Here is a 19,521-nt window from a genome sequence, read left to right as displayed (position 1 = left end):
AGTTAATGAATATTTTTGCAGCACTTCAGAGTGGTCTTATTAAAGTTGAAGGTTTTGAGTCTTTTCAAAACAGTATAAATCTTTCTTGGAATAAGATTTCAATGTCGAAATAATATCATATATAAAAGATTATGTCCTACTTCGTTTCACTGAACTTCATATCAAAGTATTATTGAATTTCATCAGCAATATGTTATAAATTAAGTACAGAAAGATGTTTATTATTTTATGTGATACAAGAACCCTAAATTAGTTAAAAAGTTCCTTACTACTGTTCATTTAGAATATTACCAATAGTTTATTACTGATTATATATGAGACACCGCTATATTTTGACAGCAGATAATGCATGATACAATTTAATTTTCATGTTATTTGTACTTTACAGTTGAGATGAGAAAATGGAGGCATATAAAATTTAATAACATATCCAAAGTGAATAAAAAATACATGGCCTACCAAAGATTTCAGTTTATCTATCTTTTTCTCTCTCTATATATGTATATACACACACACATACACATAAACATATTTATACATATAAACATATATATAATAATCTGTTTTGTTCTCTATTAAAATTCTTGTTCTCCATTTAAATTATTTTTTAAAATTTGTTAGTACATGTTGCCAATATACTTCCAGTAAAGTAGTGCGGTTTGTGTTCATTAAGATGAAACTGCTCAATATGTCCCTCTTCTTCCTTATTGATATTAATTATGAAAGTTTTTATTCTTGGTAATTTAAAACTCCAAATAACGTTTTTCTCCATTTCATTTTAACATCTCTTAAACTACTAGATTTAAACATATGAAATTAAGGCCGGGCGTGGTGGCTCACACCTGTAATCCCAGCACTTTGGGACACCAAGGTGGGCAAATCACCTGAGGTCGGGAGTTCAAGACCAGCCTGACCAAGGTGGAGAAACCCTGTCTCTACTAAAAATACAAAATTAGCCAGGCTTGGTGGCACATGACTGTAATCCCAGCTACTCGAGAAGCTGAGGCAGGAGAATCACTTGAACCCGGGAGGCAGAGGTTGTGGTGAGCAGAGATCGTGCCATTGCATTCCAGCCTGGGCAACAAGAGTGAAACTCTGTCTCAAAAAAAAACAAAACAAAAAACACATGAAATTGCCAATATAGAATAATTTGACTTACAATGTTGGCAATTTTATATGATTCAATAATTTTTTCAGTTTTTCATATTTTAAAATCTCCTGTGACTTTTCCACTAAAGTTATTTTTTTGATACTGTCTTAGTATTTTTCTTATCAGCTTGTATGAGCTCTGCACATCCAAGTACAATAACTCTGTTGAGCTAATAAATAATTTGATGAGCAGAAACAGGAATTACAACATAGCACATAATACTAAAATTGTCAATGTAACAGATTAACGTTTTGAAGTAATTTTCATACTATCTAGAGATGGGTGGATGAGCAGATAGATGAAAGAACACTCACGAGACCATAGGCAGGTGAAATGTAGTTTTATTCAGCAGCTCTCCCATCAGCATCTCACTCACACTAGTTCTCTCACACTGTCCACCTTGTCTCAGCTGCTTAGTCTGGCAGCTCCCACACACAGCTGCCTGGCAGGCTCTCCCTTGCCTTCAGGGTCAGCAGCTTAACTCTTTCTCTCGTTGGGACCGAGTGAGCTGAGCTGTGTCCTGGCTCCCTGTCTTCTGCACAGACGGACAACTCTGACTCTCTCTTTCTCTGGGCATAAGCGTGCCTGTACAATGTCAGCAGGGCAAATTATACCTTTTACAGACAATATTGGCGTAGAGCCAAATGACGAGTCTTCTCATGCCATGGCTACATGGCTGTGTTTACATTATACATGGAATTGTGCACCTGCTTTCCAAACTTGCTGAGTCACTCTGGCCCAGATGTCTGCCTCAGCCTATTCCTTGACCAAAGCACAGCCATGTTCCTTACACTTATATTAATACTAACATTAAAAGTTGATTACAAATGATACATGTTTTTATTAGGCTTTGAAAAACACCCTCAAAGGAATTAGCTAGATTCTGTTTAATTACTGAGCAAGAAATAGCTGACAAAGTTAAAAAGTCAACAAACCTTTTAATTAAACCCATTGGTTAAACAGGGAATCCCCAATGTATTTAGTCCCCTTTAATCTTGACATCTGTTACATAGCTCTCAGCTACCAATTATTGCTGTAATTTGTGCCATTACTTATCACAGTGCGTATACATACACAAATGTGTGTATGTATGTATACACGTAGTGCTTTTTGGCAATAAATTAATTCATGTGCCATAGTTTGCTATTTAAAGCCACCCTGTCTGCCCCTAGTCATTACCCACCAACATGTTTGCTGTTGCTAATGTACACAATATGATTCAAGTAAATGTATAAATGAATTACAACTATTTTAAATATACTATGTCAGAATATCCTCTTGATTTTCTAAGGTATCCATACATACTCCTATCTTACAGGGATTTCAAAAAGAGAAATCAAATGATTGATTATCTCAAACTATTAAGAGCCCACAGTTCACAGTTACAAAGAGCCAAATTCACTTCTAAGCTCTTCTGACATCAATATGTTCATAATATTTTTGAATTCTTACTAGATATCAAGTCCTCTATAAATGTTGTGGTAGACAGAATAATCCTCCTTCTCACCGGCAAGATGTCCACATCCCAGTCCCTGGAACATATGAATATATGTTATAGCCTATGGCAAAAGGGACATTGCAGATGTTATTAAGATTGCAGGCCTTGAGATGGGAAGATTTTTCTTGACTACCAGGTGGGCCCAATGTAATCACATAAGTGATTAGAGTGATAAGAAGGACTCAATCCACCATTGATGGTTTTGAAGATGGAGAAAGGAAGCCACCTGCCTGCCAAGGAATGCAGGCAGACCCAACAAGCTTTAAGAGGCAAAAAAACTAGATTATCCCCTAAACCCTCCAAAATGGTTCTACCAACACTTGATTTTACTGCCTGTTGAACTTGATGTTAGCCCAGTGCAATCTATGTTAAACTTTTAACCAAAAGAACTGTAAGATAATAAATTTTTGTTTTAAGTCACTAAGTTTGTGGTAATCTGTTACAGAAGCAACAGAAAATTAATACAATGACTTATGCCATTTAGTTCTCAAAAAACATCAGGTAGCATTATTATACTTACTTTACAATAGAGAAAAATGAGTCTTAAAATGATTAAGTGAACTAAAGTCACCTGGTTAGTGAGATATAAAGCAGAAGTTAAACTCCACATTTCTCTCTGAATAAAAATGACAATTTTAAATCAGGTTTAGCCTAAAGCTGCCTCCTTACATATTTTAAGTTTGGCCTAAAGGTTTTTCTGTACATTGTGAACCATAAGAAGTTGAGGTGTAAACAGACATAGCCTACACTTGTGCCAATCACTGAGTTTTGGCTAATCAAATGTAGCCAACTGTTCAAACTGTGTTCAAATAAGGCAATCACCAAGCTGTAACCAATCCAGTTGTTTCTGCACCTGAATTTCTTTTTCTGTACCTCACTTTGCTTTTTCTGTTCATAAGTTTTCTTTCACCCCATGGCTGTGCTGGAGTCTCTGAGCTTACTATGGCTCAGAAGTCTGCCCAATTCGCAAATTGTTCATTGCTCAATTAAACTCCTTTAAATTTAATTCAGTTGAAGTTTTTTTCATCAACAATTTATGAGACACATTTTAAAACAATATGCATGGGATAAAGTTTTAGAAGGAAAGATTAAATAGGAATCTGGCAGAGATTTATAATTATATTAAATGTCTGAGAAATTTCCAGAATTAAGAAAATATACAAGTTCTCAATTAAAACAACATGCCAATTCTTAAGTAGAATAAGAAAACACACATTCAGTTAGACACATCATAATAAAACTATTTTTAAAAGCAGAAATTTACTAAAAAATTGTAGATGTCATAAAGGAATTTTTAGTAAATAGATAATAGACTTATCAGCAACAACAAAACAAGAAAGTATTAAACTTAATTGTCTAAATAATTGAAGAGAGAAAACCAAACCAAACTAAAACAAAACAAAAACAACCCCAGGGGCTTAGAACTCTTAATCCAGCTAAAGTATCATTCAAGATTAAGAGCAAAATAAAGATAATTACAGTTAAAGACAAATAATAATTTTGTGGTTGAAAATAAGCTGATATTAAGATACAAGCAAAAGGACACAGGATACAGGAAGAGAATATTAATAGTCGAAGCACTTAAGATTTTTGTACTCTACTGAGATTAGAGCTGATGATTATCACTATATATAGCATTCGTGCATTTCTGCTTGTTTGTTTGCTTTTTATAACTTAAGGTAACTTCTAAGTACAGAAACATCCTGTGAACTTCCAGACTAGGGATGTAAATGTAAAAGGCTTAGTGGGGGGGAGAATTAAGTAATATCCTTGCATCAATGCAGTAGAGAAATGAAAATAAAAGTAAAGAAACAAAAAGAATAAGAACACTTAACAAATAAAAATTCAAAGTAATTTGCTAAACTCAAAATTATGTGAAGGTGCTAGAGAAAGATTAATTAGACCTCCTGTGTCTAAGTGAGAGGTGACAGCGTGCTGGCAGCCCTCACAGCCCTGGCTCACTCTAGGGGCCTCCTCTGCCTGGGCTCCCATTTTGGCGGCACTTGAGGAGCCCTTCAGCCCACCACTGCACTGTGGGGGCCCCTTTCTGGGCTGGCCAAGGCCGGAGCTGGCTCCTTCAGCTTACAGGGAGGTGTGGAGGGAGAGGCACTAGCGGGAACTGGGCTGCACGCGGGGCTTGCGGGCCAGCTGGAGTTCCGCGTTGGCGTGGACTTGGCAGGCCCCACATTCGGAACGGCCCGCCGGCCCGGGCAATGAGGGGCTTAGCACCCCGGCCAGCGGCTGCGGAGTGTGTGTTGGGTCCCCCAGCAGTGCCAGCCCACCGGTGCAGCACTCGATTTCTCGCGGGGCCTTAGCTGCCTCCCTGCGGGGCAGGGCTCGGGACCTGCCTGAGCCTCCCCCTTCTCCGTGGGCTCCTGTGTGGCCTGAGCCTCCCAGACGACCTCCGCCCCCTGCTCCAGGGCACCCAGTCTCATCGATCACCCAAGGGCTGAGGAGTGCAGGTGCACGCACGGGACTGGCAGGCAGCTCCACCTGCCGCCGGGGTGCGGAATCCACTGGGTGAAGCCAGCTGGGCTCCTGAGTGTGGTGGGGACTTGGAGAACCTTTATGTCTAGCTAAGGGATTATAAATACACCAATCAGCACCCTGTGTCTAGCTCAAGGTTGTGAATGCACCAATCGCTACTCTGTATCTAGCTACTCTGGTGGGGACTTGGAGAACCTTTGTGTGAACACTCCCTATCTAGCTAATCTAGTGGGGAAGTGGAGAACTTTTGCGTCCAGCTCAGGGATTGGAAACGCACCAATCAGCACCCTGTCAAAACAGACCACTGGGCTCTCTGTAAAATGGACCAATCAGCAGGATGTCAGTGGGACCAGATAAGAGAATAAAAGCAGGCTGCGGGAGCCAGCAGTGGCAACCCGCTCGGGTCCCCTTCCACACTGTGGAAGCTTTGTTCTTTCGCTCTTTGCAATAAATCTTGCTGCTGCTCACTCTTTGGGTCCACACTGCCTTTATGAGCTGTAACACTCACCACGAAGGTCTGCAGCTTCACTCCTGAAGCTAGGGAGACCACGAACCCACCGGGAGGAATGAAGAACTCCAGACGCACCGCCTTAAGAGCTGTAACACTCACTGCGAAGGTCCGCATCTTCACTCCTGAGACAGCTAGACCATGAACCCCACCAGAAGGAAGAAACTCCAAACACATCCGAACATCAGAAGGAACAAACTCCGGACACGCCGCCTTTAAGAACTGTAACACTCACCGCAAGGGTCCGTGGCTTCATTCTTGAAGTCAGTGAGACCAAGAACCCACCAATTCCGGACACATAAGCAGCTAAAAATGAGGTATAAAATACAAATTACTATTACAAGTTGAGATTAAAATAAATGATACGTAATATCCATGTTTAGAAAAGCAAGATAAGGCCTGGTGCAGTGCCCAGGTTGGTTTACAATTCAAATGTATTTTTCACATATCCCTGGGAGATATTAAAGAAGTATATGTAAAATTATTCCCCCACATTGGCTACGTAAATGACATTCAAGATTAACTAATGATGAATATTCACTCCAAAAGTATTAAACCTATGAAGGAAGAATGAACCATTGTGTTAAGTTATGCCACATTCCGCTCCTTCCTGAAAATAAGAGAATCTACACTTTCCTGCCTCCTTCTAATTAGGCAGTACCATTGTCGAGATCTGCTAATTGAAGAGAGACTGTAGCACTTCTGACATGAGCCAGAAAAAAGCACTTGTTAATTTTCTAGTCTCTCTTCCCCACAAGCCAAAACAAATTTAGAAGATTGCCACGTTGCTGCAAGTAGGACAACTCTGGTAAGTAGCCTGTACCCCAGATAGACTATCTTGAGTAAAAAACAGTGAAGAAGCATTTTTTTTAATGTGGTAACTGGTAAACATTTTCCAGAATTGATAACAGATTGAAACTCCTTAACAAATTACAAGCAGAAAAAATAGTCAACACAAGAGTCAAACGGTAAAGTATTTGAACAATTTATTCTGAGCCAAATATGAGTTACCAAGGCCAGAAACACAATCTCCAGAGGTTTTGAGAACATGTGCCTGAGGTGGTTGGGTTACAGCTTGATTTTATACATTTTGGAGAGAAAGAAGTTACACGCTGATACATAAAGCAATACATGTAAGAAGTGAAAGGTTCTTGTACGAGTTTGAACCCTGGGAGCACGCCAAGAGACAACACAAGGCAGTGTGGAGCAACATGCCGTTTTAATGAGCGCCTGGGTGCAGGCCGGCTGAAGCCTAAAATGGCATCAGCCCCAACTGAGGATGAGACAGGGGTTTTATAGTCCTCTGTAAACAGGAAGTGTTGCAGTCTGACGTGACTACTATGTCGTACCCGGACTGCCTCTTTCTCGAACTTCAGGGGTATGTCTTCCAGCCAGGGTATGTGTTTTCCTGCCGGCTCTCTTCCTGCTTCTGCTATCCTGCTGGTTTTGCTGCTGATGCAAGTGGCCTTGAGCCTTGGGACTGGGCCTGAGGAGGGAGGAGTTATTCATCCGTTCGAGCTTTCAGGCCCTGGGAGAATCTGATCAAGAAGTACATTGCTTTGGCCTGGACAGGTGGGACATCTCAAAGAAGGGGCTTTCAGGTCATAGGTGGATTTAAACATTTCTTGATACTTGCACATGCATGTTTATAGCAGCACAATTTGCAATTGCAAAAATGTGGAACCAGCCCAAATGCCCATCAATCAACAATTGGATAAAGAAAATGCGATATATATTGGAGACTATTATTCTAAGTGAATTAACTCAGAAATGGAAAACCAAGCATCATATGTTCTCACTCATATGTGGGAGCTAAGCTATGAGGACACAAAGGTGTAAGAATGATACACTGGACTTTGGGTACTTAGGGGAGAGGGTGAGAGGTGGTAAGGGATAAAAGACCACACACTGGGTACAGTGTACACTGTTCAGGTGATGGGTGCACCAAAATCCCAGAAATCACCACTGAAGACCTTATTTATGTAACCAAACACCACCTGTTCCCAAAAAACGTATTGGAAAAAATATAGAGGAGTGAAGGCCTTCTGGCAAGGTTCTCCTTAACCCACAATGTGTTTTAAGAGGAGTGAACCAATGTTCTGTTTCTGACTGATTATGAGGCAGTATATGTACATTAAATTTTCTCACCTGCATCAGCCTTCATCTTTATGTATCAAAGTATAAGCCATCCATGTATAAGGCTGTCTGCAAAATCCTTCACTAATAAAACTAAACCCCATAAGTATGTATAAGAGATCCCCTTTTCACTTCTATCATTCATAGAGGCATAAGCAAGGGGAAAAAATTCAAAGATAAGAGTCTCATGATAGAGAAGTCTTGATCTGTGATTTTGGGAAAAGCACATCAAGGATATCATTTTCTTCTGGGGAGAAACTTTCCTAGTTAGCTTTACTTTAAGGATTCCAATCAGTGTACAGTTACAAGAACGTGGAGGGACCCTTCTGAGTTATGAGACTATGAACCCAAAGTTTAAGTTCCCAAAGTTTTGCTCTAGTGTGGATGGCAAGGATAGTCTTTCTCTGATGTTCTCAGCAGATCCAATCTTCAGGTTCTAGATTGTGAAGAGGTTGATTGTCCTCAGTGAACCATAAAAAGCTTTCTTTACACCGTGAAAATAGACTGTGGCATAATAATCTACTATTATAACATCAGCCCTCTTGTATGGGAAGCTTTTCTACAATCAGAAAACATGGATTGAAAGTAACAGTTGGATGAAATCCCTTTATAAATGTTTAAATGGCCCATCAGGTAGCCAAATGTACCTGAAGTTTTGATTGTCTTCCCAAGAATATGGATTTAACAAACCAAACGTTGGCTATAAACTATTTTAGCAATTTGGTAGCCACCACAAAATATATACATTTAATTTGGATCATTTTATCTTCTCCATGAGTCATGGAATGCAGAACTTTTTTTCTTTTTTGAGACGGAGTCTCGCTCTATCGCCCAAGCTGGAGTGCAGTGGCGCGATCTCAGCTCACTGCAAACTCTGCCTCCCAGGTTCATGCCATTCTCCTGCTTCAGCCTCCTGAGTAGCTGGGACTACAGGCACCCACCACCGCGCCCAGCTAATTTTTTGTATGGGGTTTCACCGTGTTAGCCAGGATGATCTCGATCTCCTGACCACATGATCCACCCGCCTTGGCCTCCCAAAGTGCTGGGATTATAGGCGTGAGCCACCACCCCCGGCCAGAATGCAGAACTTTTAATAACAAAAGCTTTAAAGCCTCAGGAAGGACAAGGCTGCAACTGTTCTGGTTCCCCATGAGTCCATGCGTAACATTGGACTTATGTCCTCTTGAATGCCTGTTGTTTCTCAAATTTAAGTGCATAGCACTGATAACTAACGGGTTATCATAGGTAATTTGACATAGACCATGTATCAGCTGATTTAAAAATGAAAATCTGGCAAAGTACTTTCTTGGTATTCAATTTATTCTTGTTCTGCTTAGGTTAGCAGTTTTATAAACCAGTTTTTGTTAAAGTTTCAGGAATTCTTAGCCAGTCCAAATGATATAAACTTAAAGTTATTAGAAAGCTGTATTCAAGAATGCTTTTCAGGGTCCTTTCCATCCTTTCATGAACCTCCTAAGACACCATATTCTAGGATTTTGCATGCTAGTGAACTTTTCAGAAACTATATCAGCATTATGCAATTAACCATGGAAATGACTTTAAATAGTCATAAAGACACAATTGACAAGGAAATTTGGTTATTTCTGTGGTTGGCAATAATCTAATATAATAACCTTAATTATGATTGATAGCATATACTCAGACATTAGAATTTTAGAAATCCCATACAATTTTGGAGCATATATTAATATTATTCACTAAAATATAACCTGAAGAAGATTAAACATTATTTTTATTTTGACTATTCCATGCAACTAAGCATGTCACATAATCCTGTTTGCATCTCTTTTGGATGCTCCAGGTGCCCTCTGTAGCATCCAAAAGTTAGGGGTTAGAAAAGACAATTTTAAAGCTGAAATTTGATTTTTGGGGAGCCTATCGAGTATGTTAAAGGCCTATAACCCTTGCTATTATGCTTAACCAATTTGACCATGAGGTGAGATTCTCATAAACCCTTTATAGTCCTTTACTAATGTTTGTTAAAGAGCAGATCAGTGCTTTAAGAGAGTAGAATGATTGTTACCAGAGGCTAGGAAGGATTGGGGGTGGGAATGAAGGGAAGCTGGTTAATGGGTACAAACATACAGTTAGATAGAAGAAACAAGAAGTAAGTGTCTGATAGCATGTACAGTTGGGGTCCCCAACCCCTGGACTGGTACTGGTCCCTTGCCTGTTAGGAAATGGGCTTTGCAGCAGAACATGAGCAGCTGCAACTGAGCAAAGCTTCATCTGTATTTACAGCCGCTCCACATCACTCACATTACCACCTGAGCTCTGGTTCCTGTCAGATTAGTGGTAGCATTAGATTTTCATAGGAGCGTGAAACCTATTGTGAATTGCACATGAGAGAGATCTAGGTTGCGCATTATGAGAATCTAATGCCCGATGATTTGCCACTGTCTCCCATCACCCCCAGGTGGAACTATCTACTTTCAGGAAAATAAGTTGAGGGCTCCCACTGATTCTACATTATGGTGAGTTGTATAATTATTTCATTATATTATATATATATTGCAATGTAATAATAAAAGAGATAAAGTGCACAATAAATGAAATGCACTTGAATCATCCTGAAACCATCCTCCCCACCCCATCCGTGGCAGCATTTTCTGCCACGAAACTGGTTCCTGGTGCCAAAAAGATTGGAGACTGATGTACAGCATGGTGAATATAGTTAATGATACAGTGTTATATACTTGAAATTTGCTAAGATTGCAGATCTGAAGTATCTTCGCCACCTCACCCATACAAATGATAGTTGTGAGTTGATGGATGTGTTAATTAACTTGATTGTGGTGATCATTTTACAATGTATACAAATTATCAAATCATCACATTGTGTAACTGAACAATCTAGCCTGAAAATGCATTTTAAAACTTTTCTTTTCCTTTTTTCTGTTTTTTTCTAGTCTCAAGATACAACATTGAAACTAGCTAGAGAAACCTTTTTTTTATTCTTAAAATATAGCCTTGAAATGTACTTTCTTTCAAATACCATGTCCTTCCCTTTCTTATACACTCCCTTACACCATACACATTTATCTAACTGTATGCTTGTTTCTAATTGTGTCCTTACATGGAAGTTTCAGTGGCTAATCTTGAAACAGACCTTCAGGCATAGAAAACTAGCTGCAAAATTTCAGAGATACCTCAAGGCAGTTAGTCAACAACTTGGACATCGTTGAGATGACACCAGCCCATGATCCAGGTGGACCACAGCTTGAGATAGCCACTGGAATAAGACACACAGACCTTATACTCAGCACCCTTCCTGCATGTTTCCCATTCCAAGTTTCCCTTTTTAAGCCCCTTGCCCCAGCCTAAAGCTTGAAGTGCTTACTTTGGAAGTGAATCCAGCCACTTAACCACTGCTAGTTATGGTAAATAAAGCTACTTTCTTTCTACCATATTTTGCTCTTGTTATTGGGTTCTACACAGCTAGAGTTTGGTTACAGTTGTACACTTTCAATATTAAAACTTTTTTCTGTCAATTATACCTCAATAAGGCTGGAAAAAGGAAAAATCAAAGAATTAGCTGTGGACTGAAATATTACATTTGCAAATTAGTTATTCAAAGAATGACAACTCATAACTATTCCATAAAAGACTCTCAAAACTAAATAATAAGCAAACAGGTAGCCCCACAAAAAATGGGCGAAATACCTGAAGTAACACATCACCAAAAGAGATATGTGGATAGCAAATATGCATATGATGAGATGCTCAATATCATTATTAATTAGGATAGGCAAATTAAAACTATGAGACACCTCCACACACACATTTGGAAACACTGTATTCAAAAGCACAAGCAGTATCAGATGTTGGCAAATGTGGAACAATAGGACTTCTCATATATTGCTTGTAGAAATGCAAAATGCTATAATCAATATTGAAGTTTCTTATAAAGTTAAACTTATACCTAACCTATGACCCACCAATTCCACTTGTATTTGCTCCAGTGAAAAGAAACAATGGTTCACACAAAAATCGATACCAGGATGTTTATAGCAGGATTTTTTTCGCTGTAATTACTACACACTGGAAACAACCAGATGTCTTTCAAATGGTGAATACCTAAACAAAATGCATACATCCATAAATTGGATACTACATAGCAAGAAACAATAATGAGTTCTTTGTTCTCACAGCAATGTGGGTGAGTTATAAATGCATTTGACTAAGTGAAAAAGGCCAGATCCAAAGGCCACATATGCATGATTCAATTTATATGACATTCTGGAAAAGATAAAGCTATAGGAAAGAACATCACATCAGTTAATTTTCATGGGTTAGGATTGGGGAAGTGGTTGACTGCAAAAAAAGACAGCAAGAGGAAATTTTTCTGGTGATAGAATAGTTCTATATAATATTGTGTATATATAGATACACAATTCTCTGCATCTGTATATAATACCATAAAGAGTGATTTCTACCATATGTAATTTTAATAAATAGCCAAGACAGAATGCAGAATGAATCTAACTACATTAACAGTGAGTAATATTACCTCATTTAAGGAGGTAGAAAAAGAACAAACAAATTAAAGTCTGAGAGAATAACATTGTAAAACACTGTTTGACCAGATATCATCAGCTAATAAACAAAAGAAATAGACACGAGCATGGTACTCTAGTTGGTAAACGTTTTCTCTCAAGAGCATGAAACAGCAACTCTGAACTACTTTACTAGTATCAGCATATGTATTGTAGATAATGAAAGCCATGTTTCTCTAATATAAGTTAGAAATAATCCAAGAGAGAATGACATAATAAACTTTGTAGCGTTGGGTTAGATTTAGAGTTATCAGTATGATTTCATTTAAAAATGTATACATACAAAAAGTATACAAAAATATGTATACCTCGGTTACTTTACATAAATACACTTCCTGTCTCTGTCTGATGAGAGTTCGCAGAAGCAGTGATACCCTAGCAGCAACTAATAAAACTAGAGCACAGATCTGAGTGTTTAAATATCATTACCTAATGAAAGGAACCAAGGCTCAATGGAGAAGTAGTTGGTTCCGGGACTGGGGTAAGAAAAATACAAGTTAACCCTGGAATTTCATGTGGTTCCAGGAGGTAAATAAGTGATAAAATTTTAAAAGAGAGGAGAAAAAAAATGAAAAAAAGATGAGTCATGTCAAAATGAGGTTCAGGAGATCAGTAGGACTTGTTTTCTGAGAACCAGTCACCAGACCCCACTGAACAAAACAGAAGCTGATGAGAACAGGATGCAGCAAAGAAATCAGCCCAAACCAGCTAAAACCAAGATGCCAATGAAAGCAGCTTCTGGTTACCCTCACTGCTTATTTCATACTAATTATAATGCATTTGGATGCTAAAAGACACTCCCACTACAAACATGACAATTAACAAATGCCATGACAACCCCCAGAAGTTACCTTATATAGTTTAAAAGAAGAAGGACCTTTGGTTCCAAGAAACTTTGCCCCCTTTTCAGAACATTCATGAATAATCCACCCCTTATCTAGCATATAATCAAGGAACAGTTCTCTAAAAATAGCTAGCCAGCAATTCACAAGGGCTGCTGCTGCTGCTGCTACTACTCTCTCTATGGAGCAGCCATATTCCTGTACTCAGTTGCTTTAATAAACTTGCTTTCCCTTTGCTCTGTTGGCTCACTTGTGTTCTTTGTTGGACAAAGACAAGAACCATTCTGGCCTAAGCCCCGATTTTAGGCCTCACCTGCATCAAAAAGACATAGAAGCCAATCTGAAAGAGCTCCTGTGACCAAAGCTAACACAGTTTGAGCAATTAAATTAATAATTATAGTTTTATATTATAACCCAGATAATAAAGTAAATATTAATGAGTTCATAGTAATATAAATAAATAAATAAATAAGTAAACTGGGCAGGAGAGACAACTCTTTCTTACACAGGAATTCCAATTAATGCATTTCTAAAAATGAGGGAGATAGAAAATAATCATTAGAATGCCATATAATAATCATTGTAGGCAAAAAATTGTGAGCAAAAGTACACGAATAAATAACATATTTGTACAATCTCAAATTATTTGCCCCTAATTATTTATTATAGTAACTGTACTATGAAGAAACCTAGTAGATATCACTGTAATCAAGGGATCAAGGTTCATATCACTCTAATGAGCCATACTAACATCACTGAACTGTTGACATAATCCACTCATTCAGCAAAGCCTATTGCCTCTTTGGTATTTTTCCCCCAAATCCAAATCTTTAATATAATTATGACAAAATATCAGAGAGACTTCAGATCCAAATTGAGAGACATTCTACAAAATACTTGCAAAATTGTCAAGATCATGAGGGACAAACAAAAACTATTGAACTGTCTCAAACCAGAGACAACTAAGAAGTCAGGACAACTAAATGCAATGTAGGCTTCTGGATTGGATCCTCAAGGACAAAAAGGACATTAGTTGAAATATGCTGAAATATAAATTGTTTGAAGTTTGCTTATTAGTATTTTACCACTTTAGTTCAGTTAATATTATTTTACCAATGCTAATATTATTGTACCAATTATCTTAGTTTTTATAATAGTATCATGACTATACACAAAATTGATATTGCAAGCTGGGTGAAGCATCTACAAAACTCCGTTATTAACTTTGCTACTCCTTTGTACATCTGAAATTATTTCTATAAACTATCAAAAACCCAAATTGAAACAAAAAAAAAGCAAAACAACATTTTTTTGAAGTATTATATGGTTAAAAGAACAGACAAGACTAAAGAGAATTGTGCCAAAAGTAATGCATAAGGGAACAATGAAAACAGATGTACAACATAACATCAAGATTTAGAGATATCACAGAGTTCAGAAAAACATTGCTCCCAGGCTAAAATTTCAGACTCCCATTCATTGCTCAAAGGCAGTTATACATTTTAGCCTTTGAAACCTGGCCTCAAGTTGATTTGACTGTAGGGTAGAATTTTGATATAAGGTTAAGAAAACACCACAAGATAGTACTGATATTTGGCTGAATGAAGTATTAATTCCTGACATTGTCCTCAGTCTTGAGTAGAAATCAGAGTAAAGAAACTGCTTCTCAAAATTACATGGATTTTTGAGACTCACAAACACTGTGCTGTACTGTCACACAACTACCAATGGGAATATAAATGCTTCAGTTAGAAAGAGTTAACACATTTGAATATACAGGGTTTGCCAAATAGTAAAGTATTTTAGGCTATTAACATCATTAGATACATTGCATGTTGTTATAAGAACCATTTATTTATGAACATGTCACAAAATACATAAAATATGTACTTAAATATAAATATTGATCTATTATTATGCTTTTATTTATGATTCGCTTTTTTTGCAAAAACAAATTAAAATTGATACACCCTAATGTACCCATTAATATTGAATCAGAATATTATTTATGATTTCATAGGTCTAGGAAAATTTCTTATATGAAAGAAAGATGAAATTGAGTTATCTATATAAATATTGTTTGACAACAAATAAATTAGCCAGATTTGGTTATATACTAACAACTGCAAAGAATATTGCAGAAAACTGGCTGGGCACGGTGGCTTACATCTGTGAGCCAGCACTTTGGGATGCAAAGATGGGCAGATCACTTGAGGCCAATTGTTTGAGAACAATCTGGCCAACATAGTGAAACCCTGTCTCTACCAAAAAATACGAAAATTAGCCGAGTGTGGTAGGATTTACCTGTAGTCCTAGCTACTCAGGAGGCTGAAGTGGGAGGATTGCTTGAACCTGGGAGGCAGAGGTTGCAGTGAGCCAAGATCATGCCTCTGCACTCTAGCCTGGGCAACAGAGCAAGACTCTGTCTCAAAAAAAAAAAAAAAAAAAAAAAGAGAGAGAAAGAAAAAAGAATATTGCAGAAAACCACTTAGTAGAAAACCACTTAGTAGATACAAGAAGTCATTTATGTTCCTCCAAAAAACTGAATGTATAATTTTAGATCAGATAGTTTTGATTTTAATGATGATACTATACTAGTGCTATATTAAAGCCAAAATGACTATAGCCAGACCAACTCTTTTACTCTTTAAGTGAGGAAACTAAATCCAGTAATGGGTTCTCTATTAGAATCCAAAAAGTGCATTATTTGTTTTCAGTTAACGATTAACTCTTCATCACTTAAGGAAAAAAAAAAAACTCAGTCTTTATCAAAATATTCAAAGATACGCTAAAATATGCCATAAACCTACTTGCATGAGTGTACATGTCATTTTTCCTTTTGTGTATGCTCTGATCTTGACTAACTAGACTCCATGTTATCCCCAATATTTACAACATGCTTTCTATTTTATGATCTGCTTGTTCTGTTCCTTCTACCAGGAAAGTTTCCTTTTACATTTTTCTTCTAATGCACATCTTTTCATTCTTTAAGTATTAATTCAAATAATACTTACTCTAAGAAAACTTCCACAGCAAAATTAAATGTCTCCCTTATCTGTGCTCTCTCACTATTTGTTCCTAGCTAGATTCACTCATTAACCCAACTGTATTACTCTGTTCTCATACTGCTATAAAGATACTATCTGATAACTGGGTTTATATAAAAAAGAAGGTTTCATTTATAAAGAAAGGAGGTTTAACTGACTCACAGTTCTACATGGCTGGGGAGGGCTCAGGAAACTTACAATCGCAGTGGAAGCTTAAGGGGAAGCAAGCACGTCTTACCACAACGGAGTAGGAGAGAAAGAGAGAAGGAGGGAGTGTCATACACTTTTAAACCATCGATCTCATGAGAATTCACTATCATGAGAACAGCATGGGGGAAACCACCTCTATGATCCAATCACCTCCCACCAGGTCCCTCCCTTAACACATAGGGATAATAATTCTAGATGAGATTTGGGTGAGGATATAGAGCCAAACCATATCACCACCTATCCAATTTTTCAACAAACTCTTTTAAATGCTTCCTATGTGTTCATTCTAAGAGCTGGAGGCACCTTGCTAAAAGAAACAGACACAGTCCTCAGTTCGAAAACATGATACAAAAAAAACCATGTATATATAAGTCTGTGTGTGTTTTCTTTCAAAAGAAAGACATACAGAGAGAAAGGTGGATAAATAATAGACAGGTAAATAGATATATATGAATACATAAATGATATGCAAGTCTTTACCATAGGATCTTGCAGTCCTATATTTCCCAAATTGAAGTGATGACTGCCATTCTATTACTATCACCACAAACAATAAAGCAGGTTTTAATTTTTTCAGAAACAACTATGTTATCCTGGGAGTTAAAATAACCTAACCATAGAAGTATTATAATAAAATAGAAGATAAAGACAACTTTTAAGGCATGCTTACAATTAACTCAAAACGAAATACAAAAAGCCACAAAATGCTTCCATTTGGTTTCCCTGGCATGAAGCAGCCATCTTCTTCACATTTAAAACTTTGCCAATAGATCAACATACAGAATTATCATAAAATTTTATATGCCCAAGATACTCATTTTGATCGCAAATTTTTATACAGCAATTCTCAATATAAATGAAATAATGTTAAACTTGACTTTAAAAATAATCACATCCAACCTCTCGCTTGGTGTGCTTAAAAACAAATGTATTAACCATTGAAAAATATGTTAGCCCATAAAGAAAGAGAAGGAACAGAATTTACTCCTAACTAATTGAAAATACACTATGTGGAAATTATGATGCTAGACTTTTCATATGTGTCATTTCTTATCATGTTGAAATCACAATCACAACAAAGAAGAGACTATCTCAGCTCACGTCTCTACCTCCAGTGCTCAAATAATGCCAAGTGCATAATGGCATTCAACTTGGTGTTTGTTGAATTAATTTGTATAATATTAAAGAAAAATGAAACAAAAATCACCTAGCTATTAAGGAGTGGAATTGAAATTCTAAACAAGTTCTCACTGAGTTAAAGATATTTTTGATGTGAATTTATTCATTTATTGAACTAACACAAAAGAAAAGTAAGTGAAGCGATTTGTAGCAAGTTCTACACACTATGAACAAACTGTGTGTCCCAACCTAGGAATGGAAAGAATAGGCATAAATAATGTCCCCATTTCCTTGTAGGGTCACAGGTCTTTGAAATTCTAGAGAAAGTAGAAATCTTTCATCTAAATAGCCAATTGTATAAAATTGTCTTTTTTGACAGGAATCTTGGTGATTATATAACTCTAACCCTTTGAAAAAACTAAAGGTCAAAATAGCCTTTGTCCTCTTTTCATTAAAGATCTTTATTTTATAAAAAAGAAACTTCTTGTTTTATTGTAAAAGGAAAAAAAATAAAAACTTGAAAAGTTCATTTCACTCTATCATTCATGAAAATATCATTCTATACAACACACATTCAAAAATTTGCTGTCCAATGTTTTGGGACATTAATCAACATTCTAAAAAAAATTATACAATAGTGAGTTACTGAACAAAAATAATCTGTACTCTAATATATGTGAATACATTGTATTTCTTTTTTTGACATACATTGATATTTTTATTGAGGTTAGAATAAAATAATGACAGTTGATAGCTAAAACAAGCAATACATGCTTAAAATTCAACCCTAAAAATTAATACATTTTATACATATATTTGTTATGTATAATAAAAATGCACTTAGTTATCTACATACTGATTATTGTTTAGCTGCACAATCAGTATCAGTATCTGAGTTTCCCTTGGTGAATATATACTTCATCCATCCTAATGAATTATTGTTTTCATATTCCATTTAAAATGGAATGACTGGCTTGGCAAATATCCAGGGAATAGAATACAGCTATTTTAATGTTTATTTATTTCTTTGTCTTAACTTTAAGATAGTTCATGTTCTGAGGTCCAACCCAAATGCTGCCTCTTCCATGCAGTATTTTCTGATCTAATATCAAAAACAGTTTCTCCGTTCCTGAGTTTGCCATATACCTTGGCTCCTTGCTTGTTAAATAGATTACTTTCTATTTTTGAATCAGGCTTTTTCTTTGTACTTTTGCCCACACATGGTTCAGATGCTGACATTTTAAGGCTTTTTCACACAAAGTCGTTTAAACTCTGCAACCTTGTTTAATTATTAGTTTCCTGAAAACTGTTATCAAGTGTGCATCAGTGCATGTTAATTACAGATATCATTTATTACTTTTCGAAAATGAAAGGATTGTATAGTGAAAATAGCAACATCTTTGACAAAATTGGAGAGAATAGGTTTGCATCAGAAATCCACTAAAACTGTCACTCAAGTCAGGTTACTTAAGTCTTTTGGCTTCAGATTTCTTCCCTGTTACATAAGGGTAAATCATACTTACCAGAAATGCATTTACCACAAAACTGGCCCATATTAAGTGCTCTTAGGCTTTTGTGAAAGCTGAAATAAAATTATGCTTGAGTATGCATAAAATCTTGGACACACAAAAACTTGTTATTTTTACAAATGCCTTCAACAACATTTCTAGAAATACAGTCTGTGGAATCTTGACAGTCTCCAAGATCAAGGGGTTTATGAGGATAAAACTATTTTTATAATAAAACCAAGTTATTTTTTACTGTTTTTACCCTTTTCCTCTCATCTTTATGGTAGAGATTTTCAGAGGTTACCTTATATGTAATATCATCATCATTCCAGAAAATAATTGTATGCATATTTACATATTCTTATATTGTAAATAGTTCTCAGTTTCGGTTTCCAGTATAGTAAATATTATTAGCTATAACTCACATAAACAAAAGCTC

General features: G+C 36.7%; 1 long non-coding RNA gene across 3 annotated transcripts in view; it reads right to left on the bottom strand.

Moving 5' to 3' along the window:
• Positions 1-1,475: 1,475 nt before the first annotated feature.
• The window catches only part of LOC107976872 (uncharacterized), a 141,894-nt gene continuing 123,848 nt past the window's right edge, over positions 1,476-19,521 (bottom strand). For all 3 annotated transcript variants that reach the window (XR_001721160.3, XR_010148608.1, XR_008537161.1), the window contains 2 exons: positions 5,879-5,949; positions 1,476-2,682 (listed from right to left, as the gene is read on the bottom strand). This is a non-coding gene — a long non-coding RNA (uncharacterized LOC107976872). The remainder of the gene's footprint in view (positions 2,683-5,878; positions 5,950-19,521) is intronic.

This window comes from Pan troglodytes, chromosome 11, assembly GCF_028858775.2.
Source record: "Pan troglodytes isolate AG18354 chromosome 11, NHGRI_mPanTro3-v2.0_pri, whole genome shotgun sequence".
Taxonomy (NCBI): Eukaryota; Metazoa; Chordata; class Mammalia; order Primates; family Hominidae; genus Pan; species Pan troglodytes.
Note: the sequence above shows the minus strand (reverse complement) of the source record. Positions and strands in the feature narration are given on the sequence as shown.